At 41.5% G+C, this 26980-nt stretch overlaps 1 long non-coding RNA gene across 2 annotated transcripts in view; it reads right to left on the bottom strand.

Moving 5' to 3' along the window:
* Nucleotides 1-20370: 20370 nt before the first annotated feature.
* Nucleotides 20371-26980, bottom strand: part of LOC134481985 (uncharacterized) — a 29757-nt gene continuing 23147 nt past the window's right edge. For both annotated transcript variants that reach the window (XR_010057949.1, XR_010057948.1), the window contains exon 2: nucleotides 20371-20521. This is a non-coding gene — a long non-coding RNA (uncharacterized LOC134481985). The remainder of the gene's footprint in view (nucleotides 20522-26980) is intronic.

The following is a 26980-nucleotide window of genomic DNA, read 5'->3' as shown; positions in this document are numbered from 1 at the left end:
AGATGGTAAGGCTGCAGCCCTTGTGAATAGTGTTTGTGTGTTTTAATTTTTAAATCTACATAGAAAGATTAAGGATATGGTTCAGTGGTAAGAGCACTTTGCCCTTTCACACCCTATTTCTCCTCTGAGCTATCAAATCATGTATATACATGCACATGTGTGGGCACAGGTATGTGAGTGTGTACATGCCAGTGCCCATAACCACAAGCCTTTAGAGCTCCTGTCTCTTCTACCATGGAGAAACCAAAATGAAGAAGTGTTCCATGAATGGCAAAATAAATAGCCTCTTCCAGATGCTGAAGCTTCCAGTGTCTAGATCCTGGACTTTCAGCCTTCTAAATTAGAAAGAAATTTCTGGTATTTTTGTTGTGTCTTTCCTTGTCATTCAATATATAGATTTTCGCAGTAGCAAGAGAAGCTGACTAAGGCAAGATCCACAAAGAAGTTTTGTTGAGAGGTTCCCCTATTCTACAGCTATCAACCTGATTCTGGACTCCAGCCCTAAGACACTGCTCCACATCATTGGACAAAGCTCCAGGCTTCCTCCTTCCACTTACATGACTTCCACATTTCCCAAACAGAAAATCAGAAAACTAGAATTTAACTTACAGTTTAGTGTAGAGTTGAAGATGACAGGCAGGGCCAAGTCCAGGCCCAAATATACCCATCAGATAGGGAAAGAAAGCTTCTGTGGAGAGGACTGGTAGATGAAGACAGCCTATGGGCACAACCTTTATGTGTCTCCCAGGAGACCTTAGGAAACTCTTCTTTCCTAATTACCCTTAGATAATGAATGGATACAATAGCAAATGTTATTAGAATAATTTATTGTTCACCAAGAACAAGGGCCAATGAGAGTAATTCCCTATTAGTATTCACAAGTCCCCTTGCTCAAGGCTCTTCTTACACCTTGTGCTCCCAGTGCTCCCATTTAGGGAAAGCGAGCACATTTGTGGCACCAGCCCACAGTCAGCATACTATTAGAGAAGAGGAGTTATTGGCTGTGTAATTAACTATGTAATTAACTCAAATCTCCTAATGCAATCAGCATCTAATCTAATAGGAAGGTGTAATTAAATTGCGTCTTTAATCCCTGGGAAAATCTCTGGATTTGGGTGTGAGAATCAACCTGGCAGGGTGCCCCAGGTCTCCATTATCTTCAATTAGACAATTAATTGATATTCAAGTTACCTTTCTCATTCAAACCTAATTGAATTTCTCTTACGCCCCATGAGGTGTAATGTGTTTAGCGAGACACTGTCTCCATTCACGGCCTAAAGAATGCACAGAGAAGTGGTCATCACCTGCCTTCCTCTGCCACTTACCAGAATTTTAGAGGCAGCCAGTGGCCCCTTTAAGAGATTGATTGACATTTCACTTTCTCTTTGGTGCCTTTGTATCTACACAGTGGAACTGGCTATAGAACAGGTTTGTCTGTGACTGATGAGTTTTCCTCCTTATTGCCCCAGAGTCAGGCAGTGGCTGCCAATATCTCCATTTTGCTTTTGTGGCTCCTTTGATTCAGCTGTCATCACTGAATCCCGGTTTTGTCCCTGCAGACCTGCCTGCCTCAAGCAGCCTCCCATGAGCTTTCCTCCATCTTTGCACCTGCTTTCTTCCTAGAATTAGATTTCCGGGAGCTAAGAACTCCACCTGACCTGTGTGATTTTGCCAACTTTCTTTGCTCTACAAAAATCAAAGCTCATTTCTACATTCCTAACAGCTTTTCCATGCTTCCACTGGGGTCTGAAGTGGGCTACTGCTAGTGCTGAGTGGGACACTGAAGTAGGCCTGGGACATGGGCTAGAAGGATGTAGAGAACGGGTCAGGAAAAGACTGGAAATTTATGAGAAACAAAAGGATAGGGCAGGAGGAGAGGGGGGAGAGAAGAGTAGATGGGACCAGACTGGAAAATAAAAACGAGAGAGAAAAAGAAGCCAAAACGGACGTGATGGAGACTGAAATGAGCCGGTGATATAATAGAGCTATCTTCAAGGACACAGCGCTAGCCAGGGGCGAGCAAGCACCAGGGAACCCCAGCCTTTGGGGGAAGAGCTTGTGAAAGGCAAGGATATCAAACCAGCCCTGGCTGAAATAGGCTTGGGTTGAACTGCACACCCGATAGGCTAATCTGAAATGAGAATCTCAGGGGAGGTGTTGCTGTGCTCAAAGGAACTGCTTTAAAAAAAGAAAAAAATTTTTTAATTTTTAAGGGAATAAAAATGAAACTTCCCTCTTTGCCTTCAGAAGTGTAAGGAAGGTAGCAATTCCAGGTCGTCAGTAGCCATTATCTCCTGAGGTAATCAACTTAAATAAGGTCTATTATGGGAGCTGCCTGCTCTCCTACAGCAGCAGTGTGTGTTGTGCCCACAGAGCTCCACGTGGTGAACACACTGAAAATTGCTTGTCTGCTTGAAGGAACTTCTGTTCTCCAGAGGGAGATGGAAGGAAACAAGTGGAAGTCAGCCGGGACCACTCCAGCAAGCCCCTGACCTGGGCCCAATGTTAGGTAAGCTGCATAGGGCGGAAGGGATCTACAGACCTGGGAAGAGACTGATCAAGGTGGAGGTGAGACTGGAAGGGGCGTGGTCAAACTGTTATAGCGCCACCAGCTGGCTGGGTGAGGGTGGAGACAGGGACCTGCTGTCACTTAGCTAAGAGACAGATTGGATGATTTGGGGGTATCAGGACTGTCTCCACTTGCCTCTTGTACTTCTGATAATGCCTCTAATGCTTGTACTTTAAGGATATAATGATCTTTTTCTTGTAATCCATTAAAACAATGGCATCCTTGCTAGGGACTTCTAAATCTTGTATTGCCAAGGTGTATGCAGTCTTCAGGAAAGTGAATATGCTCCACCTACACCAGAATTGGGTCCCAAAAACTTCTCAGTGCATCTGTATAGTAGAAAAATGAAACTACAAAGGCCAGAAGAGAGCTAGGCTACCTGAGTGCTTTCTCATTTGGCCATCCTACAAATATCACAAAGTAAATATGACTCCCCTTGCTTGCTTTGTTTTATCCATACAGAAGATGAGAGCCAACTGGGTTGGGAATGACTGGTCCAAAGCCAGGAGAAAGTGGAGTTTATTCTATTCAGTTCCCATCCAGCATACAGAGAGGGGACCCTAAGCCCCCTCACCTCATCATACCACTGCCTCTAGATGAATATCTCCCTGATGCGCAGCTTCAGGTGACTGACAGGGGATCCTGGGAGGGGCCCCTTCCACTTTCTGCTTTGTAAAAGTGAAAACTGTTTCCTAGACAGTAACTCAAAAGATAGCTCCTAACTTAAATCTCCTCTCAGAAGTGACATACTCCACCGGCAGAAATGATGGAAACAAGGAAACCGGCCCTGCCCCCACACTGATTTTAGCATTTTCCTTCATTAACAAGTTGGGAGACCTTGAACAAGTCTTTGAACCTCTGAGAACTTCTAGCTTCTAAAGGCACAAAACAGAGACTATATGTACTTTTGCTTCCCTGCAGGATTATTCTAAGGCTCTAACACAATGCCGTGTAGGACAAACAATGCTCTGATTACACAGACGCATTTTGCTTGCATCTCCAGTGTATTTATATTCATTAGGCTTAAGGACTCAAACTCAAGATGAGATGCCACTAGCAAGGTAGGAGAAGGACTCTGTCTTAGCTCAATTCTGTTTATAGTTTACCCTCAAGGATAACCATTTGTTTGCTTTGAGCAAAAGATCTGGGTCTCCGTGAAAATATTCATAGCTTTCAGAACATGAAAATGTGCTGTGGATGTCACAAGTTAGTTTGAATCTCACTCCAGGGAGCTCGGCTCAGTAAACACTTTCATGTGTAAGCAGCACCCTTAATCAATCCAGTGAATCTTAACTTAACCTTCACAATAAACGTATAAATAGAGCTCTGATTAAATAATTGTTATTTTCTTGCTGAGAATCGCAGTTGGGATGCTGTCTTTAGTGTAATATGTTATGCAAATGATACATACAGCATGTATGTGGCTCCCCCATAGCCAGCCAACTGTGTCTTTGATCACACGAATGCAGAGCTGGGACTCAAAGGCTGGGGTCCCATCTTTCTTCTCCCATTGAGTAACAGTGTGACCTTGAGAAAGTCAATCTCCCAGAGTCTCTAAGTCCTCATCCTGCATAAAAAGGCTTGGAGATCAATAACTCGTACTCAGCTAAGGTCCCTCCCCCAACCATGGAGTCCATTTTTAAAAAAAATGGCTACTAATCTGTATGTATTATATGATAATTAATTCATTTCCCCAAGTCTAAAACACTGGTTTGGATTATGGGAGTGGGGAGAACCACTGATTTCTGAATGCTGAATCCTCTGAATTTCTGATGGACTAGCTGTGGGGAGCAGAAGACACCTAAATTTTGCATCCATATGAGCTACCTGTCGTCTAGCATTGGTAGATATGCCCTATATAAAGCGCTTTCTAGAAAGTCCCATGACTTATACATGTGTAGACATTCTTCTGATCTTCATGGAACCCAGCTTAAGTACCTGCTGTAATCAAGCAAGTGTGAACTAGATGGAGAATGTCATATGAAATTGTGTCTCACTTTGCCAGAACTGGTAGAAAAATCTCACCTTTTTGGTGGGACAGTGGAGCACAGATGCCAGGGGGTTTAGTCCTCCACCAGAGCCAGACTGTTAAACACGTGGGTTTGATTTTTGCTTTTCACTTTTGCTTTCATTCCATCCTGGAATGCATTTGCTTCCATATATCCTACATATACCAGAAAGTGGATTGACCCTGGGGATCTGCTGCTGCTGAAACCAGGCATGGGAGAGCAAGCCCCTTTGCTATGAGGAAAACAAACAGTTCTCAGTTCCCCCACTGAACCCAGAGAAGAAACATGTTCAAACATCAAAATATAACACAGCCACCATAAATTCCCTTTTGGACCATGGCTTCTTAATTATTAATTATTAATAGGTGTTAGCTGAAAAATGTCGTATACTGTACATTTATGTTTGAGAGAACTTGACAGAACAGGGTTCACTAGCTCTCTCCTCTGAGTCTTCAGTATACCTGGAAGATAGTTGAATATGCAAAGTTTGCTAGATATTTGGAGTCATGGAGCCCTATTTCCTTCACTGAAATAATAACTCACCCCGAGAAATGCACATCTGTGCTCAAGAACAATATTAGGACTAAAGAATTGTAATGATCATTAAAAGAAGGAACATTTGCTATCCAGGATTAATGGTTGGCAGCTCTTGCCTGGAGGTAGATGACAGACTAGATACTATCACCAGCTAACTGTTTTATGCTTCTATTCCTTTAGATTAAATTCAACAGACTTTTGGGCTACAGTGTTAGGACAGACCAGAAATCTGGCTTAGATTTTATATGAGTCACTTTTCTCTTTGCCATGCCAAAGTCTCTGACAAAAGCTACTTAAAGAAGGAAACGTTTATTTTGACTGACTGCTCAAGGATACAGTTCACCACAGCAGGAAATGCATGGCAGCAGGAATTTGAGGCAGCTGGTCACATTGCATCTGTTGTCTGGAAGCCACCCTTTCTTGTCCCTATGAACATCCTGCCACAACAAACTCCCAAATCAGAGTAGTGTCTATGCCATTTTGTTAATAGTAGCCATAAATTGGTATGGCCAGGGTGTTAGTGTTCCACTCAGGCATTTTAGTATAGTTAGTTGTCCTGGGAAATTTTCAGAGGAAGTACCATAAAAGTTGCTTCAAGAAAAAAAAATTGAAGACAAATTAGAAGAGGTTTTGATTACTTTTCTGCTGCTGTGAAGAGACACCAGGACCAAGGCAACTCATATAAGACAAAGCCGTTAATGGGGCCTGCAGGTTTCAAGGGTGAGTCCACAAACATTATTCTGTCAGGGAGCATGGCAGCAGGCAGGCAGGCATGGAACTGGAGCACTAGCTGAGACCTACATGTTGAGGCAGCACCCATGAAGCTGGGAGAGAGGGCTCAGTTGAAATGTCATTGACTTTTGAAATCTCAATGCCATCTCCCACTGATACATCTCCTCCAACAAGGCCACACCTCTTTATCTTGCCAAACAGTTATACCAACTGGGAACCTAAGCATTCAAATATCTGAAACTCTGGGGGCCATGTTATTCAAGCCTCCACATAAGATAAATTCAGGGAGTGAGAGATGCCAGTAGAGGTCACAGTATGAGTTAATGCCTAGGCCATGCGGTTAATCTTGGTGTAGAAAAATTAGTAATGTAGACTGCCGGGTGCTGGGGATGGGGCATTGATGATTTTTGAAAAAGTGACACAACTGAGTTGTCGAAAGACTAACAAGGGCATCCATCCTATCTTGTTGAGGAGTGGTCCTTTATTTGAAGTCCACAGCATCATCCTATACTGAATGTGGCCCTCAGTGATTTATAGATTTTAGAGCACCCTATTCTTGGTGACTGGGGTCTTTGGCCACTTCAGTTGCAACCCTATACTTTGTCATGATGCTTTGTATATAATTTTAAGGTTCAATTGACTAATTGAATCCAATTAGTTGAGACAATTAATTCAAGAACTTAATGTTAATTTCTCAATTCTTATAATTTTTTAAATGCTTTAGTGGTTCATCTTGCAACACATGCATTCATACACACTCTCACCCACATACACTATATTTATGAGTCACATAAATAGATTCAAGAGACTATGTAAAGCAGGGCTGCCAGACTCACATGCTTCTGTCCCATTGCAGGTTAGAATCTCTCACAGTGTATTATGTAAGTATTTGAGTTGTTTATCATTTTCTTCTTCATCATCACCACCATCACTATCACCATCACCACCACCACCACCACCACCACCACCACCACCATCATCATCATTAAGCCAAATTGGTGATTAATGTCATTGTAGTCAACATTTTGCTTAGGGTCTTATTTTACTTTATGTTCTTTTAATTCAGTTCCATGCATACCCTACTTCATATTCCTTTGCATTAGGATTTTAATACCAAGAAGTCTAAAGAGAATGCAGAAGCTGAATAATCTTTCTCTCTTTTTTCTTTTTCTTTCTTTCTTTTTTTTTTCAGAGCTGGGGACCGAACCCAGGGCCTTGCGCTTGCTAGGCAAGCGCTCTACCATTGAGCTAAATCCCCAACCCCGAAGCTGAATAATCTTAATGCAGATGGCTACACTTGTTATCTATAATCCTCACCTCAAGTTTCTATGCTCATCAAAAACTTTCTCACTAGATAGATTATATTAAGTGGATGATAGATATTTATACTCATAAATAAAAATCTATACCAAAATATTATTCTTACTCTGTTTTATGTGTTAAGATTCCACATTTGATTTTTATGTGGGAGGAAAGCATATTTTGGTTTTTTGTTTTTGCTGGAAAATAAAAGTTAAGAAAATCACTGCAATAGACCACATGTATTTTCCAGTGCCCTCTACTGATTCTGTCAGTGGAAAGGAAGGGAAAGGAAGGTAAAAATCCTAAAACAAGTGCCTATCGCAGAGACTCCATAAACAAAAAAGAGGAGGGATGAGGAGGAGACAGGGAGACACACGATTTCTTCTAGATTCCTTAAACATTCTCACAGTGGCTTGTCTTTGGGGTCTAAACAGACAGAATGTGACTTTTCCCAGTGGATTGCATTGTCTTATGATGTTATATGTACTAGCAACTCTAATCAAGAGGAGAACATGTCTGGCTGTTTTGCTAATGCACATGCACACACATGCAATTCCACACTCCAAGCATCCCGGAGTCTGCTTTCCTGTGATAACTTTCCAAGGTTATCAGTGATGGGTGCAGGTGCCGCAGTTCTCATGCCTTTGTGCCAAGGACACACTAAGTTGTGAGTAGTTGAAAATGATGTGTACAGGGCTCAGGGGCTGCTGTTCCTTTCTGGCTTTGTGAAGAATGGAGGCTGCATTTCCAGGTTCTATGTAATTAGTATTTATAATAAATTTTGCACATGGTATTTGAGAGGGTGTTCAAAAGGCACAATGTCCATTTTAGAACAATTCTGAGGCAGGACAGAAATATTCTTCCTATTCAACAGATGAAAAAAGGCAAAGAGCAGTGCAGACAACCTGTCGACACTAAGCCTAAAATACAGAGAGGAGGTTTGAATCAGAAAGATAAGACTCTGGTTTTCAGGTCTGCACCTCCCACTCATTGCACGGGGTAAGTTGTTAACCTCGCTGAACACGTTATCTGCTAAACAGGATTAAAATGCATAGTTATCAATGGTAGCACAGAGGGAGATCAAATCTCTAAGGACCCCTAAACTCTGTGTAGTGCAAAGGATGGGCTGGAGTTGGATAAAGCCGTGTGTGCTTCCAATCCATTATGCTCATCTCTCCCACATTTCCAGATTAAATGTCACTACCTTGAGGAAACTGCTTGAGAGGATTAACGGATATAAATTCTTACATGGGGTGACCTATAGTAGGTAGGTATTTACTAAATGAGAGCTAAGGCAACTAAAGTAGTCATAACATTTCTCCTTTTGTGTGGAATTCTGAGGAACACAGACATGCAGAACCATTTCACTTCCTCAACCATTAAGAAGGTTCCTGCTTAACATTCTGTGTTATACATATGAGCAAAGTGAGGCACAGTGATAACCTTCTGTTATGGCTTAATGAGGAAATGTCCCCTGCAGGTCAATGTATTTTAACACCCAGTTTTCAGATGTTGGTACTGTCTTGTGAAGTTCTGGTATCCATAAGAGGTATAACTTGGAAATGTAGGTCACTGGGGAACAGGCCTCAGAGGCTACAGCCTGGCCTGGGTCTAAACTAATCTCTTTCCCTCTTGGTTCACCAAGATATAAGACAACCCCTGAGTGTTCCAACCACCTCTTTCCTTCCTTGGGTTGTTTCTTGTCTGGTATTTATTTGACCCCAAAGGTGAGAAAGTAATTGATAAGCCTTCCTTTCTTGAGTAAACTAGAGTCCAAAGATGTGACTAGAAGGTCTCCAAGACCATTGAAGGAAAAGAAAGTATAAGATGGGTGGGAAGGAGGGTGGATTTTGGTGGAGGACCTGTAGAAGCAAAGCCCCAAGGGTAAGAGAGCCACAGGTGAGGAGAATGGGGTAGGACCTGGACTAGGCTAGAGAATAAGGAAAGTAACCAGGAGCTAAGGACGGAAGATGTGACCCAGGAAGTGTGCCCATCTTGAGAGCTCCGCTGAGAACTCAGTCTTCATTTGACAAGCACCAGGGAGCCGCTGCAGGTTCCTGATCAGAGAACTGTCTTAATAAAAAGGTAGTTTATAAACAAGTAGAGGGAAAGAATTTCAGATAAAGGATTGGAGGGTAGAGAGGCTGAAATAAGACAGAGCCGTTAGAGGGGCTGCGTTATTGGAAAGCTGGGGTCAGGGAAAGGACTAGGCCACTCAGTTACCTTCAGATGAAACATGGAAAATGGATGCTGGAACAGGAGGGCATGAGCCTCAAGCACACAGGGTTAGGGCAGAGCATCCACTATGAGGCAATGTCACTCACTCTACCTGGAGTGCCAGCATTGAGAAGGCTTGGAGAAGTTCACCTTGGGGAGAATGCAATCTCTGCTTATTTATGCAAATGTTTGATCTCCTACAAAGGAAAGACTTATAATTTGCACAATAGTCTTATTAATATCTAGGGCCTGGGAAAACAAAAGTGATGTTTAAACTTCAGGCTTTTAAATCTTCCAATTTACACCGCTCCGTGCCTCGCTAAATTCACCGCGCCTAAGATCGTTTGATGTTCAGCAAGCTCTCTCCACACTCCCTTCCTCTTGATAAAACATTAAATCAGTGGATTTCCCACCCCACCCCTCCCTTTTGCTCTCTAAAGATGAGTTTTTCTGGTAACTGAAATTCTGTTTAAATATGTAGAGTTCTGAAGGGAGCAACGGCTGCCGTAGTGATATTTCAAATCGTTAGACGTTGTGACTTTAGGCTGTAAAATAGACACCTATTAAAGTACATAATTCAAAACGCTGTATCACATGGGTAAGGGGCAGAGTCAGACATATGAAGATTAACTGTAGACTGAAGCCCAACTTGACTCGAGTCTACTGTGGGACAGGCCATTCAGGTCTCCTTTAATCGAAACAAAGAAGCAGGGAGGGACAAATCTGCTGTTATGAATTCTTCTAGGCTGTATACTGTATTCAGTTCTGTGCTGGTGTTGCTGGAGTAAGCGTGCACACGTGTGTGCATGTATGCCTGCAAGCATGTGTGTGTGTGTGTGTGTGTGTGTGTGTGTGTGTGTAACAGTTTCCCAGTTCATCGATTCTTCAATTTTACTTTTACTTTAATTCCACGCTCCAATTCCAGAACTATCTTAAACTTTGTACCATTAATAGTCTTCCCACCATAACATGTTCACACCTCAAGCATCCTCTATATATGCTTACATTTGTTAACTACAAAAAGGGCTTTGCTTTTCCTCTCTCCAATCCATCCTCCCCTTCTCAGGAGGCATTGTTCCTGCTGAAGATGGATGCCTCATTTGGAATGGAAATAAGTAGGGGTTTGTATCACTTGCTGTATTGGAAGTAAGCACAGAAACGCAAGAAAACACAGAGGATATCTAGTGGGTTCAAAATCAGTGTTCCCATTCTGACCCTGAACCTGTGTTATATGTTTGGTATCTTTACCAAATGCCTTAAACAAACTAAATTCCATCTGTACATTCATTTAAATTAAGGCTTTGAGGATGAGAGCATCCTGGATGTCCTGGTTGGCTTTAATGACAGATGTCCTTATAAAAGACACTGGGTAGGCTGCCATGTGAAGACTGAGGAAAATACTAGATCGATGTAACCTTGGGTCAAGGGGTGCTTGGAGCTACAAGGGGCTGAAAGAGGTAGGTAAGGTTCTCATTTTGGAAGGGAGCCTGGTCCTTCTGACGCTTTGATTTCAGACTCCTGCCCTGTGGAATTATAAGAGAATACATTTCTGTCATCTAAGCCACTGAGTTTGGGATAATTGATTACAGCAGCTCTAGGCAACAGGCATATTGTAGAATGGCAACTCAACCTCAGAGAGTGAAGACAGCGCTATGGGAAATAACTCAGCTGCATCTCTATACAATGGACTTTGGCAGACAGAGACAAAGATATGTCTGGTTTGAAAGAACAGCACCAGGTGTGGGTAAAGGAGCGGGGAAAGAAGTGACTGAGAGATAGACAGTGATGCTGTGGGTTCTAAGCTAGCCTTGTTCACTCGAGTCTCTTCCACTGGATCAGTCCTCTAGCTTCTGTTAGAGCCCTTGAGCAGAACTTGGGGATACAGGTGAACACGTACCAATTCACATAGAGCATAGAATAGTACATCCAGTTGGACTTATCAATCTCTTGGCCAACAGACCACTCCCCAGGAAGGCAGGTGCACCTTAAAGCACACTAAAGACCTTGGAGAGTCGTCACCATAATGAAAGAATGTACTTTTCCTCTCAGCATTAACATCCTTAGACATTGTTAAGTCTGCGCACTTTTTAAAATTACTCAGTAAAAACATCTTTGCTCTTCTTCCTTTTACTTCTGTTCTAGTCATGTTTTCCCTTATCCTTTGGAATTCCTTCGTCTTTCTCTGAAACTTCCTTCTACCTCCCTTTTTGCCATGTAGTCATTTACTGCCATAAAAGGCTGCCCTCTGTGCCTAACTAAATAGCGTAGCTTTCTCCTCTCCATCCTCTTTACTTTCCTCCTCCAGGCACGTGCCAAGATTTACAGTTTGCTTGTTTTATGATTTCTCTTTTAAACTCTAATAAAACTGTTCTCAAGCCTCCTTTCTACTCCATTCTTAAATTATTTCATTAAGGAGGCTGAGAACCCTAAAGGGAACTCCAGTTTCCCTAGGGAAAGGAGTAGGCTAATCTAAAGTATAAATCTCATCCCATCAATCATCCCCATGCTCCACCCCTCATCCAGTTTTAATGATTTCCCACTTCTCATAAAGTACAGGTTTCCCAGACAAACATACAGATGCCTCCACAGTCTTGCCAGCCTATGTACGGCAAGCAGACTAGCGCAGTGGTTCCAAGGACCCTGCCTCCTGGTAGTCACATTCTGCATAGTCTTTTCCAACTGACTATGGATGGGGCCCAGCATTAGTCTTTAAATACAAAGCACAGCAAAATAAAATGGTGGAAGATGATATGTGAGATGTGAAAGGGCTTTGTCCTTTATCCTGCCGCTGTTTTCTTGCCTTGCTTTCTTACTTGTTCCATTTATCAGAGTCAGATGCCATCTTGCAAGTGGCCCTGTGAAAAGGTCTATGTGGCATGGAACTGAGGACAATGTCAAGTCAATGCTTAGTGAGAAAAAGAACCCTATTCCTGGTCACACATGTGAGTCCCAGAGGAGATCATGCCCTAGTGGATCCTGGAAATGACTACAGTTCTGGCTGATGCTATTACAGCAGCCTTGTAAGAAACAAGGACAGGAACCAGAGACACCAGCTATGGTAGATCAGCAGTCTTGACCACAGAGACTTCAGGAGATGACAGTTTTATCTTAAAAACTAAATTTTTGAGGTGATTTATTATGGAGGAATTAATAAGTAATACATTACATTTTCAGTTTCACATCTCAGCCACTTATCCCTCCACACCTTATCTTCCTATCATACTGAACCAGCTTGTCTTTACTACATACCCCAGGTAGACTATCATATGTATTACTTCTTTTGTTCCAAATGTGATTTCTCTTCTCTCGTGCCTGATAACAATGTACACTTTCATCAGAACCCATCTGAAATACAACAGCAGCTCAAATGCCTGCCCCAATGCTTGCCTCATTTTGCCACAGTTAGAGAGTCCACTTTCTGCTCTCCAGCAGTCTCCACATATTTGGCTCAGAGTACTTTGTTGTGTGTTCTGTTTACTAATGAAGATGCTCTCTTGTCTAACTCTCAGCTCCCCTCATATACAGAGGAGCTCCTGAGTAGGCAAAACTCTGTCCCTATCCTCTGTCTTGAATACCTTACGAAGTGATGATATTTTTTCATTAACTCAACTTCAAAAATAACCATTGGTTATTGAATTAAGCCATCGAAATAGTTATATAATGTATAAAAGCAGGAATAGCAACAATAACAACAATAGTATAATTAATATTTTGGTATAGTAATAGAAATGACAAAATAACATCAATAGTAAAATTAATAACATGGTGTAGTAATAGTAATAGCAAAATAATAGTATAATAAGAAGAACAATGGGATAATGATACTACTAATAAAGTGTTATCATTGGGATTAGACCTTCCATTGTCCAGGCTCCGAAGTGAATGTGTTTGTATATAATACCTGTAAACTTCATGTTATCACATAGGGCCAGAAAATTATATTCATTGCATATAAACTCAGGATGGGAGTAAATGACTTGTTTAAAGCCTCAGGACTTACAGTGGAGAAGGAAGACAAGCCTAGTACTGGGCATTTCCTTTTGCACTACAAACTTTAAATTAAGGTCCCATAATTAAACTATGGAGGATGGCTAAATAGAGGTTGCTTTTCAATGGAGCATATTTCTTCAGAAATTATTCCTTCAGGGAATATCATGTAAGCATCCTCCAGCTATACTAGTGTGTGTGTGTGTGTGTGTGTGTGTGTGTGTGTATCTGTATACAAATGTGTTATTTTCCCCAAGTAAAAGAATGAAGAATGAGATGAGAAAAGATGATCAATATCCATGTGATAAGGAAAGACACAGGACAACCCTACTGTTACAAAAAACGCTCTCCCAGGGTCTGAAGTTGAGCAGCAGATCCAAATTAGCTGGTTGATGTATGGATATATGCAGGTTAGGGCCCTGCTAAAATGGGTTGCACTTGGCTTTGAGAATTTTGATGAGCTTTTAAAATTCAGTGGACACAAGTCTAGAATTAATCTGCGTGTGTTTTGTTGTGCACTAGGAAGTGCGGCTCTTTCCTCCTCTAACAGACCCATCCCTCTTGCATTCTTCTCATTTCCAATAGTCAATGCTTGCCAGCATCACCTTTGGGAGAGCCTTCCTCTAGGATCCTCTGCCACTTTGAGTCTGCACAACCCAGGTTTGGATCTGGTATCAACCCAGAGAAATGAGTAGATGCAGGGTAACTTTCAAGGGAGGGAACTTTTATTTTAGCAAATTCAAACAATCCTGACATCAGACTCAGGTCCACCAATTAGAGCCCTCCCTTCAGACCATCAAACACAGAAATCAGGGCCATGGGGAAACGAGATGTTTTCTCCCTGTGTGGCGTGGTACTATTGAATATTAATATTAAATGATATTTCAAATTGCCAAACAGGATTGAGGAAGCAGTTTTGCTGTTCACCTGTAAACCTGTGTTCTTTTACAAAATCATTTCTTATCTCTACTCCCTTCCCTCCAGGAGCTGTGCATTTGAAAGGCAGAGTTCTTGGAGGGGCTGAGTACATTTTGAGAATTAGCATATCAAACACACCCAGTAAGCTGAATGGAAATTAGAGGAATCTCAACTCTGACATCTATTGGCTGAGCTAAATTGAGGTTAATGTGGTCCAGTCCTTCCTGGTTTAAACAAAGATAGGGTGACGCATGTCTTCCGGTCCTAATCCCTTGGGTACAAGAGGCTTGTTTCTCCTAGGGTGAAAATAAGAGGAATATAAAGAAAAGGAGGAAAAAAATGAAAGAAAGAAAGGAAGAAAAAGATCCCAAACACGTTAGTGGGATATATATGTATATTCGCTGATATATAACTTAATAAAAGTTTATGGACCTGGGATAAGGAAGCCACTCTGAACAGATACACTGGGACTGAAATATGGTCCAATTAAGTCTGTAACAGGGTGAGCTTTACTTTGAACATTCTCCAAGTCGAAATGAAAGCTCTGCAGAACAGATAAATCAGGCGGCATGAAAAAATATAAAAAAAGCCCGGCTGATCTGGCGCAGTTCCCAAAAGAAGCTAGGGGAGGTAGGTAGGCTGGGGCGACTAGTCGGGGCTGGATGGGGAGGTGTGGGAAATGAGGATGGGAAGGGATTCAGACAGCCCTTCTCATTGGATACTCACACAGTTGCAGACCCCGTGACTGTAAACAGCAGATATTTAAGCCATTCCAATTAATGCCTTCTGTGACGGCTATTTATCTATTGAAGGGACAGTGAGGCTTGTCTGCTGTAATTAAGCTGTTTGCTAGCAGTGCCTTCAAACATGCAGTGCCTTTAGCCAAACAGTCATTTGCAGTTTATGGACATGGTCCTTACTGAAGAAGGGATTTAGTAGGAAAAAGTGCCCCTGCCCCAAGCTAGACAGATATCAGGGCACAATTCAGCTTCAGCTCCTGCAGGAAGCTTTCCTTGTCTTGCTGGCTTTCCAGACAATAAAAAGGATTCTTCTTGAATGCATGACAGAATATGACCAATATAGAGTGTGGGTCTCGGTTTGGGACTATTAGACCTAGGTTTGCATTTCTGCACTGTCTCTTTTTTTATCTAGGGTTAATTCAGACCCTGAATACCAGCTATAAAATGAGCACCTGGGACTCTAGAGATGTCTCAGGTAGCAAAGAGCTTACTGCAAAAACCTGAAGACATGAGTTCAGATCCTCAGAATTCATGTAAAAACTTGAATGATGAGGGGACAGACAAATCCCAGATATTCCTGGCTAGCCAATATGGGCTTCAAGTTCACTGAGAGATGCTATGTCAAAGATTAGGATAGATGGCTGTTAAGTAAGATATCTGACTTTGACATCTGACATGCGTATGCAAGTGCTGTACTCACATGTACACATAGAACACAATTTGAACATCTACTGTATCTTATTGTTGAAATGATCATGGTTCAATGGCAGAACAAACAGAAGTATTGCTAGGCACATAGTAGGATGCCAAGTTGTTTTGATTTATTACCTCAACCTTCTTCCATGGTTGAAGGAAAATCATATCCACTATATTTCTGCAAAGTTGTTTTGATTTTTACATCTTTCAAAATATACAAGGCTTACTCACTGGAAATATTGTTTAGTCTCTGTGAGACAGTATATTGGAAGCAGATGTCTTTTATTTTGTCCATAATAGGAAACCTTGGGATGCTACCCCATCCCTTGAAGTCTCATTTTGCTCTTCTGTAAAATGTCAGTAAGAGTAACAGTAATAAGGCTGGAGAGTGAGTCAGCAAAGCACTTGTCCAAGTATGACTACCTGAACTTGGATCCCCAAAATCAATGTAAAACCTGAACAAGTTTGTAAATCCAGGTAGCAAAGAGCTTGCAGCACAAACCTGAAGACCTAGAGGTGATAGGCAGGCCCCCAAAGCTTATTAGCCAAAATTGGTAAGGTTCAATCTCAGGGAGAGATGCTTTTTAAAAATATCAAGTGGAAAATGACCAAAAAAGACATCTAAAATTGACAGACCTCTACCTCCACATCCACATAAACATATACCCTCCCAAAACACACATAGACACACACAGACACACAGACACACACACACATACACAGACACACACACTACGCACACACACACACACAGAGAAAGGGAGAGAGAGAGAGACAGAGACAGAGAGAGAGACAGAGAGAGACAGAGACAGAGAGAGAGACAGAGAGAGAGACACACACACAGAGACAGAGACAGAGACAGAGACAGAGACAGACAGACAGACAGACAGACAGACAGACAGACAACAATAACATATTCCACATGGGATTGTTGTGACCATATATCCAGTATGATCTTCTATGTTGGAATCAGGCACATGAGTGTCCAATTATGGTCAGCTCTGGTTATTTTCTTTTTGCAAGGAAAGTCTTTAAGCCTCACAGAAGTTTAATCACCTACTCTAATTGTCAGATATCACATGGCCAAGAGCTTTTAAGTCTCTAGCTTTTGCCTCCCTCTATTCCCCAATTCCTCTTGCCTTCTGGCAGAACTTAGTTCTTTGAGTTGGAAGGGCCTTCTTCCCTTCATTGTTGAACAATATGGAGTATCCTGAGGTATCTGGAGAAATAAGTGAACTTAACAGAAATAAATTATATTGTGTGTGGGAAACTTGAGGGAGCTATTGTCCTTCATGGACGATGGAAGTTTGCTAGGATCTGGATGCTGACTGAGGGGCTTTTGTCTCTGGAATAACTTGTGATTTCTCCCTTTCTGCTTTCTCTTGACATAATTAATCAGGAAGATATAGTTTGCTTTTCTGAATTCATGGGGGACAGTCCATTGCATTTGGTACCCTTTCTCAGGATTGTCTGTAGTATAGTTTATACTTGTTTATACTATAGAGTTCTAGCCACTGATGGTATCATCTTTCCTCTATGACATGCACAAAGCTATCCTTTAGCTTTGGGGGAAGGTTTGTTCATCTCCAGTGAATCTGTAAGTCCAGGGCACATTGAACACGAGGATCTTTCTGTGGCCTGTCATTTGACTTTGTGACTTTACCTTTCTCTAAAGTTGGGTAGAACATTAAAACTCAGTTTTGTTTTTGTTTTTTAACAGGCAGGGAAACTAGAGGGGAATGGTGTCCCACAGCAGTCTTCTGGAACTCTACTTTGTTAAACCAACCCTGTATGGATTCAAGTAGGATTAGTGTAGGAAGTGCAGTAATCCTGGGAGAGGGGTGTCTTCTGGTCCTATCAATCCTTTCCTATAAAAGATTCCAATGATGCAACTAGGCCTCATGTCCAACTTGATTGTGATTCTGATGGGTTGTGTTGGAGCACCTCCCTTGGAGCACCAGATGCCACTTTCCATCAGGTGATGGAAAGATCCAAAGTAGATTTCTTGTCCCTTCCACCTCTACTGAGAACTCACAGTTCCATCAAGTTTTTCATGTTTCATTAGGAGAGTCCCTAATGACATCACTGTTTCTGGGAGTTGCTTGACATTATCACCAAGCCCTCGTCTTCTTTGGAAGGGAATGAGTACTTACAGGAACTGGCACAGGATGAAGAGAAGACTAGCTCATGAAGGAAGAAACGGATAATATAGAGAGTCAACAGTGAATTTAGCTTATCACTTGTTTTGGGAAAAGCCTTGTGAGTGGAACTGGTACCACTCAAATAGATGAAAATTTCTTTATTCTCTACTAGGTGTTATCTTATTTTGTCCTTAAAGACTTCTTTATAATAAGCAGTACTCATCTTCATCCTGGTTCCACTGTCAAAGTTCTGAAGGGGAGAAAAGTTATTTTGTACATTGCTACACCCCCAGCATCTAAAATAGTCTTTCTTTTCCTCATCAATATTTATTGAATGAATAAAGAATATTCTAAGTCCATTTTACTAATGAGCAGTTCACCTGAGTCCCATAAATCTTTATTGATTGTCCCAGGTGACATGACTAGCTAATAGTGGAGACAGGATTCAAAGTACATCTCCTCAGCTCTGAAGTCTGGTTATCCATAAGCATTTGTTCATGATCCTGCGTCTGTATGTTCTTGCCATGGATAAGGACTTAGGCTCCATATACCCACCCTACTGGTCCACTAGGGTCATAATGGATCCCTTGGTCCTAGATTAGTGAAATGGAGTGGGTCATGAGACTGGAACTTGGGGGTTCTGAGGTGATTTTCTTCACAAGTACAATTTGAGTGTCAACTGTGTTTCCATAAGCTCATATATTTCTATGCTGGGATCCATTTAGACTTGCTGATTTGGAAGGTTGTAGAACCTTTAGGAAGTGGGACCAAGCTAGAGAAAATAAATCGCTGAGGGTAGGGATGGCACTGAAGTTTATAAGCTGGTCCTTTCTGTGGCTAAGGCCTCTTTTCTTACCTGCTAGCTCCATGTTATCAGCTCCTACATACTCTGCCCACCATAATGTCTTAGGATGATGAAACATGTCCCATTAAACCCTGAGCCCAAAACTACCTTACTTCGCTTAAGTTGTTCCACCATGTATTTGTCACAGAAGCAAGAAAATTCACTAACCCAGGTGTGTCTCACATATATCTGGACCATAATTTTCTACTCTATCTGGTAGGAGCTGGCTATGGATTCAACATCAGCATCTCACATAAGTGATGAGAGCGGCAATCGATCAGTTAAAAAGCTAGAAAGCCACAAGTGCAAGCAAAGGAAAATTGTTCCCCAGCAAATCCTGGGGCATCTCCAATAGAGAAAAAGGTGAGTTGTTATCACCATGCTCTCTCTGTGTTAATCAGCCTAGCTATTTCTGCTCCATTCTGTACCTCATTCCCTCTCCACTACTCAAAGGAGAGGAGATTATTTTTAATTACATTCTTACACTGGATTAATGAGTCTCCACAATAAGTTAACAAGCAGGACACCGCACCAGGAGACAGCATGTCTGATTACGTTCAGAGACTTCCTTGAAGCTTTCTCCTCTCAGACCTTTGCCAAAGAACCACTGGTGAGGAAGTGAGAGGCTGCTAGTGATTTCTGAGGTGTGGCATTTAGGATGCCTAGAACATGGCCACTTCAAAAAGCCTGCTGGACCTCACCAATGCAAATGCAGATGCTTGCAGCCAATCATCAGACTATGCTCAGGGACACTCGTGGGGGAGGTGGTAGAAGGAGTGGAGGAGCAGAGGGGGATTGCAACCCCATAGAAAGAACAATGTAGGCTGGCCAAACCATCCAGTGTTCCCAGGGACTAGACCACTAACCAAGGAGTATACAGGGAGGGATATCCATGGCTCCAGATACATATGTAGCAGAGGATGGCCTTGTCTGACATTAGTGGGAGGGGAAGCCCTTGATCCTGTGGAGGTTTGATGCCCCAGCATAGGGAGATGCTGGAGCACTGAGGCAGGAGTGGATGGGGAGGTGGGGAAGCTCCCTCACAGAGACAAAGAAGAGGGTAGATGGGATGGGTGGTTGTAGAGGGGTAGCCAAGAAGGGGGATATCATTTAAGATATAAACAAATGGAATGATTAATAAAAGAAAATAATAAAAAAATGCCTGCTGGAGAGGGGATAGCCTAGTGTTCTTTCAAAGAAAGAGTTTCTTACATGTAACCTAGTGGCCCATGGTTCCCTTTACAAGTAAAATGTAAGAGAATGGGGCATTCTTGCTTCTCTGGGTTCTTTGTTATCACTGCTATTTAGACACCACCCCAAAGAAAACTTCACTGATGCTTAATTCTGCCTGAGCAATCTTTTGTGGTCTTCATAGCTTCCCTTCTTTGTATTCCTTTCCTTTCATGCATGCCTTCTCTTCTTGGCCCCTGGCAAACGGGTGGGGGCAAGTGTCCAACCTTCTGTATTTGCATATGTATACCTGGACTTATAGCAGATAGCAGATTCTTAGCACACTTGAGCTTTCCTGAATCAGAGAATGAATGAATGAATGAATTATTAAAGATCCAGGGAATGGGTAAGGAACACAAAGCACAAGGTTTGTGCCCATTGAAAAGTTTTCCTCATGGCTTCATGGCTCATTGTCGTCATTCAGAGAGACAGGACTTTGTAGCAGGAATAGGTATCCAGGTATTTTTAATTGATCAAACAATAGAAATGCTTCAGTCACCCTTGCCAAGTATACATGATGTTATAGCTGCTTCACATGGTAACTCAGACTCAGCCCATCAGGAATTCTTCCAGGTGCTGTTGCACAATCTTGAGGTCATCTAGGTTGCAAGAGCAGAGTATGAGAAATACTGAACTCTTTCAGAAACATTTTTTGTCTGACTTTGAAGTAAAGACTCACTCTTCACTGTCTAGAAATAAGTACAATGTGCCACCTTATCTCTAGAGGCCAACTCCCACACTGGACAAGTTCCAGGGCTTTTCTGGACCACCATTCTAGTGGTTGTAGGTCCTTTATATGCACATAGTTACAAGTTACTGCATTTGTAGCTTCTAGCAGCACAGGGTCAGATCATCCTTTAACCCTGTGATGGATAATCTTGATTGTCAGCGAGATGGAATCTGGAAGCAATGAAGTGGCAAGTATCTGGGTCTGAGGATGCATTTCTAGAAAGTGCTAATGCAAATGCAGATGTTTGCAGCCAACCATCAAACTATGCTCAGGGACGTGCGTGGGGGAGGTGAAGACCTTCCCAAGCAGTATCTTCTAGTAGGCATCTCTCTTTGTTAGTTTTTATTGCCTCAACAAAATACCATGACCAAAAGTCAAGTTGGATGGAAAAGATTTTATTCAGCTTATACTTTCATGCTATTGTTCATTACTGAAGGAAGTCAGAGCAGGAACTCAAACAGGGAAGGGACCCAGAGGCAAGACGTGATACAGAAGCCATGGAGGGATGTTGCTTACTGGCTTGCATCCCATGGCTTGCTCAACCTACTTGCTTAGAGAATCTAGGACCACTTTCCCAGGGATAGCAACATCCATAATGGACTGAGCCCTTCCCCACTGACTATTAATTGAGAAAATTCCTTATAGATGGATCTTACAGAGATATTTCCTCAACTGTGACTCCCTCTTTTCTGATGACAGTACCTTGTGTCAAGTTGACAGAAAACCACCTAGGACTGTTCAAGGAATTAGTGCTAGTTTGCCTGCTTGTCTTAGCTTCTTGCTGCTGCCACTGCCATTGTTGAAATTCTTCCAGAATATCACAATCAAGTTTCTGCAGCTTCCCAATGTAGACACATGACCAGCAATCCACCAGAAACCTTCTGTCCCTTCAGTACTAGTGGACTGCAGTGGGGTCCAGGGCCATGGGCTGAGCAACTGCTGTGTTCTCAGATTCTCTACCTTGAAGATAGCCATTGTTAGACTGCTAAGACCCTACAGTTAGAAGCCAAAGATCAAGTTGGGTGATACATACAAACATACATACATACATACATACATACATACATACATACATACATACATACATATTTTCTACCTGGTCTAGACCTCTGCAGACCCCAGACTAGCACAAATACTAATAATGTGATGGAACAATAGGCCTTTCTTGTTCTGTGCTTTATCTCCATATATTCTGCCCTTTGAGATGTTATGTAGTAATGCCAGTGAATCGATGAAAGACATCATGACATACCACCTCTGTCACCATATTAGTCTACTTAGTCTGTACCAGTGGTGCTTTATTACGGGATAAACACAAAAGGTTTATCCTTGGCAATTCTGGAGTTTGGGATTGATTTCTCATGAGGCCTCATGTCTTGTCTTACAGAAAGCACCTTCTAAATCCTCACATTGTAGAAGGGGCAAACACAGTCCCTAGGCCTCTTTTATCAGGGTACTGACTCCATTCATGAATGTTTTAACTACCTGATCTAACCAGCTTCTATCTATTGCCATTGTTGTCTGGGGAACACAAATGACTTGTAGGAGACACATTTAGATCATGGAAGCCACTCCCACTTTAAAGGTACCTTTTCATGCCTGAATCTGAATAATGTTTTGTCCAATTTTGATCATTTTGTAAATAAAGGACCAGGGACTGTTAACAGTCTGAGATTCATGATTTAAATTAACTCCCAAAGAAGGCTAGCAATTTGGGTTTTTTGGACCTTGTAGACATGGCCTCTCATTTTTCAAATCTCTTCCTTAGTCTGTTATTTACAGCTCACTGTATGTGGCTTCTGGTGCTTGGATCAGCAGTGAGTACAGAGAAGGACATTTTTGAACAGTATACATCATTTTCCAAATCCCTTTAGGATATAAAGTGATCGATCTTTTAAAGCAGCCCTGAGGCACATTACTTGCCTTTAATATTTTAAAGTGTGTGTGTGTGTGTGTGTGTGTGTTTGTGTGTGTGTGTGTGTGTGTGTGTGTGTGTGTGTGTGTATAGAAAGGGACATTTGTACTCAGGTGCCTGCAGAAGTCAGGAGTTCTCCCTCTGGATCTGGAGTCACAGGTAGTTATGACCCATTTGGCATGGTTTCTGAGAATCAAACCCAAGTCATTTAAAAGAGCAGTATGCTATCATAACTTAGCCATCTCTCTATCACTGAGTCCTTTGCTTTTGGTATGTGATTAACCATCGTGGGAGAAAATCTTTCTGTGGGAGCAATCCATGAAGACTTCTACAGGAGCACAGATTTTCTGGACCTAATTTTTCACATCTCTGGTTGCATAAACTGCCATTCCACATGTATAGTACATACAGCCATGTAACATTCTTAATTTAGAATGTTAGTGCTCGGGCTTGGGGATTTAGCTCAGTGGTAGAGCGCTTGCCTAGGAAGCGCAAGGTCCTGGGTAGAGAATGTTAGTGCTTAAAGCAGATTTGTCTGGGTAGGGGTTTGGAGACTCACATTTCATCTATAGCAGAACAAAGTGTAGTGCTTAGACTATACAATAGAAATAATTTCAATTCTGCATCAGTAGCATTCTGGTTATCAAGCAGATGGAAGGGGCTCAATATGGCTACCCACCATATGTATGTAAAATAGATGCTAAGGTTCGGAGAGTTATTTTTAGAATAGCCCAATAAGTTATTATCTCTATTTGGCCTGAGGAAAAAAAACCTGTAGAAAATCTACTGTCTCAATTAGGAATGGAGCTGTTTATGTCCTTGGAGATTTTTGATGAGCATAATTTATAAGGTAATCCATTTTTATTGGGTTCATAGTCTATTTTCAACTTCCACGGAGCCAGAATGTATAACACCTCCATTGCTTCCCATAATAGCCTCAAATTGTATTGAGAAAGGGAGTGACGAAAGGCAGTTCAAATCCCAACCGATATGTTCTCAACATTGAGGTGCTAGGAGGTATACCCTAGGCTCAGTGAGTCTGGGAAGGGTAATGAGATAGAAGACCAGAGCAATGATAGAAAGACAAGAGGATGCTTGGATGATTGGAACTGGGGGCATGGTGTAGCAAGTGTGTGAAATTACCCACAACAAGGAAATGATGACTCAAGTGCTATGAGGGTCACAGAAAGAGCAGTAGACTGAGTGGAGAGATTCAGAGGCCACTCAGTCCTTCCCTGGAGTTTGAAGTTTGATTATCTTAAACAGTAGTTAGAAGATTCTGACAAACATCCTGCCCTCATTTCCTCCTTAAGTCAGATATATTGTCTCTTTCTTTGCAAGTATGCGGTCATCATGCATTAGTTTGAATGAACTCAACTGCAATGCAGTGAGGCGATGAGAACTTGCAGCTAACAGGTCTATAAAGAAGGTGTTGGCTTGGATTCTTTAACACCAAGTTGAAAAGGTCAGACTTTTTTTCTGAAAGCCATAGTAAGCTTTTGATGATTTTGAACAAGGGTGTAAGGTTTATAAAACCACCCATGTAGAAAAAGCCAGGAGATACAGTGACTGGGTATGGCTTTCCTGCAACTGCCCTGAAGCCTGGCTGAGAACACTTTGTTAAGTAATGTGCAAGTAACTTTGTCTATATAAAGGCATAGGTTTCTCTATTTTCCTGCAATCATGACGTCCCCCTCAGATCTCTTATCATTTCCCCAATTCCAATAGAGTCATGAATAACAGAAATATTTTCTCTTGAATATTTTTTGTCCTAAAATTCCCCAGAATACCATGATAAGTGGCAACTGATGCTCAATGTTGATGTCAAGGGCATGGTGATGTGTAATGGGCACAGTGACATATCAGAACCCATGTTCTATCCAGTCATTATCAAGCAGGAACACAACACCAGCAATCATCATATCTTTAAAAAAGAAAAGTAGAAACCCAGATTTCTTCATGATCCCCAAGTCTTGAAATATTGACTCAAATTCACCAAAATAGCATACATGTCAAGTGAAATATATGTGTAAGCCCTACTCTTTAAGTTGTTTGTAAACCATGTTTTATTTTTAAAAAGACAGATATGGATAACAGATCCTAAGACTTTCATCCAGATTCTGACAATCAATGAACTTGGCAGAGATCCTTAACCATTTTTAGTTTCATACCTCTAAATCAAAACAAACTGTGGACAGCATGCCTTTCCTTACAAGGTGGTAAAGGATAAATGGGGTAATGCATTGGAAACCATTAGGTTAACTCTGAGAACTAAAAGAAAACCCTCTAGCTCTTTGAAGTCTGAACTGGAAAAAGATATAATAAAAGGACATGCTATCAAGTATAATTCTATGAAGGCAAAATGTTCTGTGGAGCTCAACATGGGAATAGTTGTGGAATTGCTGCTCTCATCGCAGCATTCAAAGACACCTCTTGGTTCTAGAAAGTATGTAAAATCTAGGCATAGAAAATACATTTGGCCAGTAACTTCAGGAATAGCCAACTACAATTCATGGTCCATGTAGGAAAAGATGTCTTTGTAAGTGAAATGAGGATAATCTGTAGATAAGTATTGTTGAGTTCACAGCCCTAGATGGGCAGAACATTCTAAATGTCAACTCAAACCAGTAGAAAGCAAAATCAAAGTCAAGGAGCAAAGATGTCAAAAACATAAACAGATTCTGATCTGTTGCTGCTAGAGAGACTCAACTGCTGTCCCATTTTACAAGCTCAGATTTCCTTGAGTCTGTTTGATAAGCTCCCACTGAAAGCCACCCCACATCATGCTCTCGGTATTCATCATAGCTAGCTGGCCAAGCTGCCAGCAAGTACCCTAAAAACCAAAACCAAACAACAACACCCCATCTATGTTGAATGCTCTTGACTGAGCCATTTTAAGAGATAACCTGTCTAGTGTTTGCATTGGTTCTATAGGTTTCCGGGAGAGACTAATAATAGTACAGATAAATTCTAGGGTTGGTCAAGAAGAGACCTAATCTCCTCTCTCTCTCTCTCTCTCTCTCTCTCTCTCTCTCTCTCTCTCTCTCTCTCTCTCCCCCCCCCCTCTCAGCATGTATGCATGAACATGGACACATGCTTATGTGAAGTAAGCCTTACCTTATATTTAGGCATCTCTAGTTACATGGGTCTACCAAAAAGAAAAAGTATCATCAGAGGACTACTTTGTTTCTGGTAGTAGAGCCATCTTCTAGGACAAAGAAAGCCTGGTCGCTGAACTTACAGTGAGTGCCATAGATGCACCATACTTCAAGTCATTAGACAGGATAGTGAAACAGCATGTATACCACAGCCCTATAGAAAATTCTGTAAGACAATTTGATATCAGCATTTGTGCCTTTCGATTTAAGAGTAGTGGGAAGGACACACCCTTCTAATCTAAGCTTGGGTTCTATAGATATTGAATCCTGAAGCAGAGAGTTAAGTGACGGGGAAATGCATTATGTGCTAAATTTGGCGAGTCCGCTATAAAGTCTCCATTGCTATCAGTATGATGTTGCACACATACCTTGTAGATGTGCTCAAGAGGACCCTGGGATTCCCTATAAACCGAGGTTTATAATAAGTGGTATGTGGAAAGAGAGCCAGTGAAGTACATACTGTGCTTTTATCAGACCTCAGACTGTGAATCTTGGGAAAACTTAGGTTATAACTAATATTCATTCGAAGTAGTCAATGTCTCTGCTTTATTACAGGAGATTTCTTGCATTAATTTTGTTTTCTTTTATGAAAATAAAATTTACTGCAATATATAATAAATCTCATGTGTGTGATCATGTGTATGAATGCATTTTGCCATGTTCCACTGCATATATGTGGTGGTCAGAGAACAACCTGTAGTGTTCATCTTCCCCTCCTGCATTTTTGAGATGAGCTCTCTTGTCATTCCCTACTGTATATACCAGGCTACTTGGCATGTGATCTTCCTGATATTCTCTAGTCTCCATTTCCCACCTCTCCCTAGGAGTGCTGGAATTACTGAATGTTTTTCCTGTGTTCAGTTTTACATGGAATCTTGAGAATCCACATGCAGGTCTTCAAATACACAGAGTAAGCATTTTCCTCACTGATCTGTCTCCTTAGCCTGAAACCTGCCTTTGAATTTTGGCAGATACAGACCTAAAAAGACAGTAATAAAAAATGTTTGGGACACTACACAATCTCTTTACGTCTCCTGTGTCTTCTTAAACTCTATATGGATGTAGCTGCGTATCCATGCCATAGACTATTACTCAGCATTAAAAGGGAAGTAACAATGTATGCCATGATTTATGCCATTTACATGATTGACATGTAAATCACATAACAGTATAAACACTCCCAAATATTAATGAGGAAATGGGTTAATTTTGTTCAAAAGTCATATAACTTAACAAAATGTAAAATCAAAAATTA

Source organism: Rattus norvegicus, chromosome 15, assembly GCF_036323735.1.
Source record: "Rattus norvegicus strain BN/NHsdMcwi chromosome 15, GRCr8, whole genome shotgun sequence".
NCBI classification, from domain to species: domain Eukaryota; kingdom Metazoa; phylum Chordata; class Mammalia; order Rodentia; family Muridae; genus Rattus; species Rattus norvegicus.
This window is presented reverse-complemented; position numbering and strand designations above follow the sequence as displayed.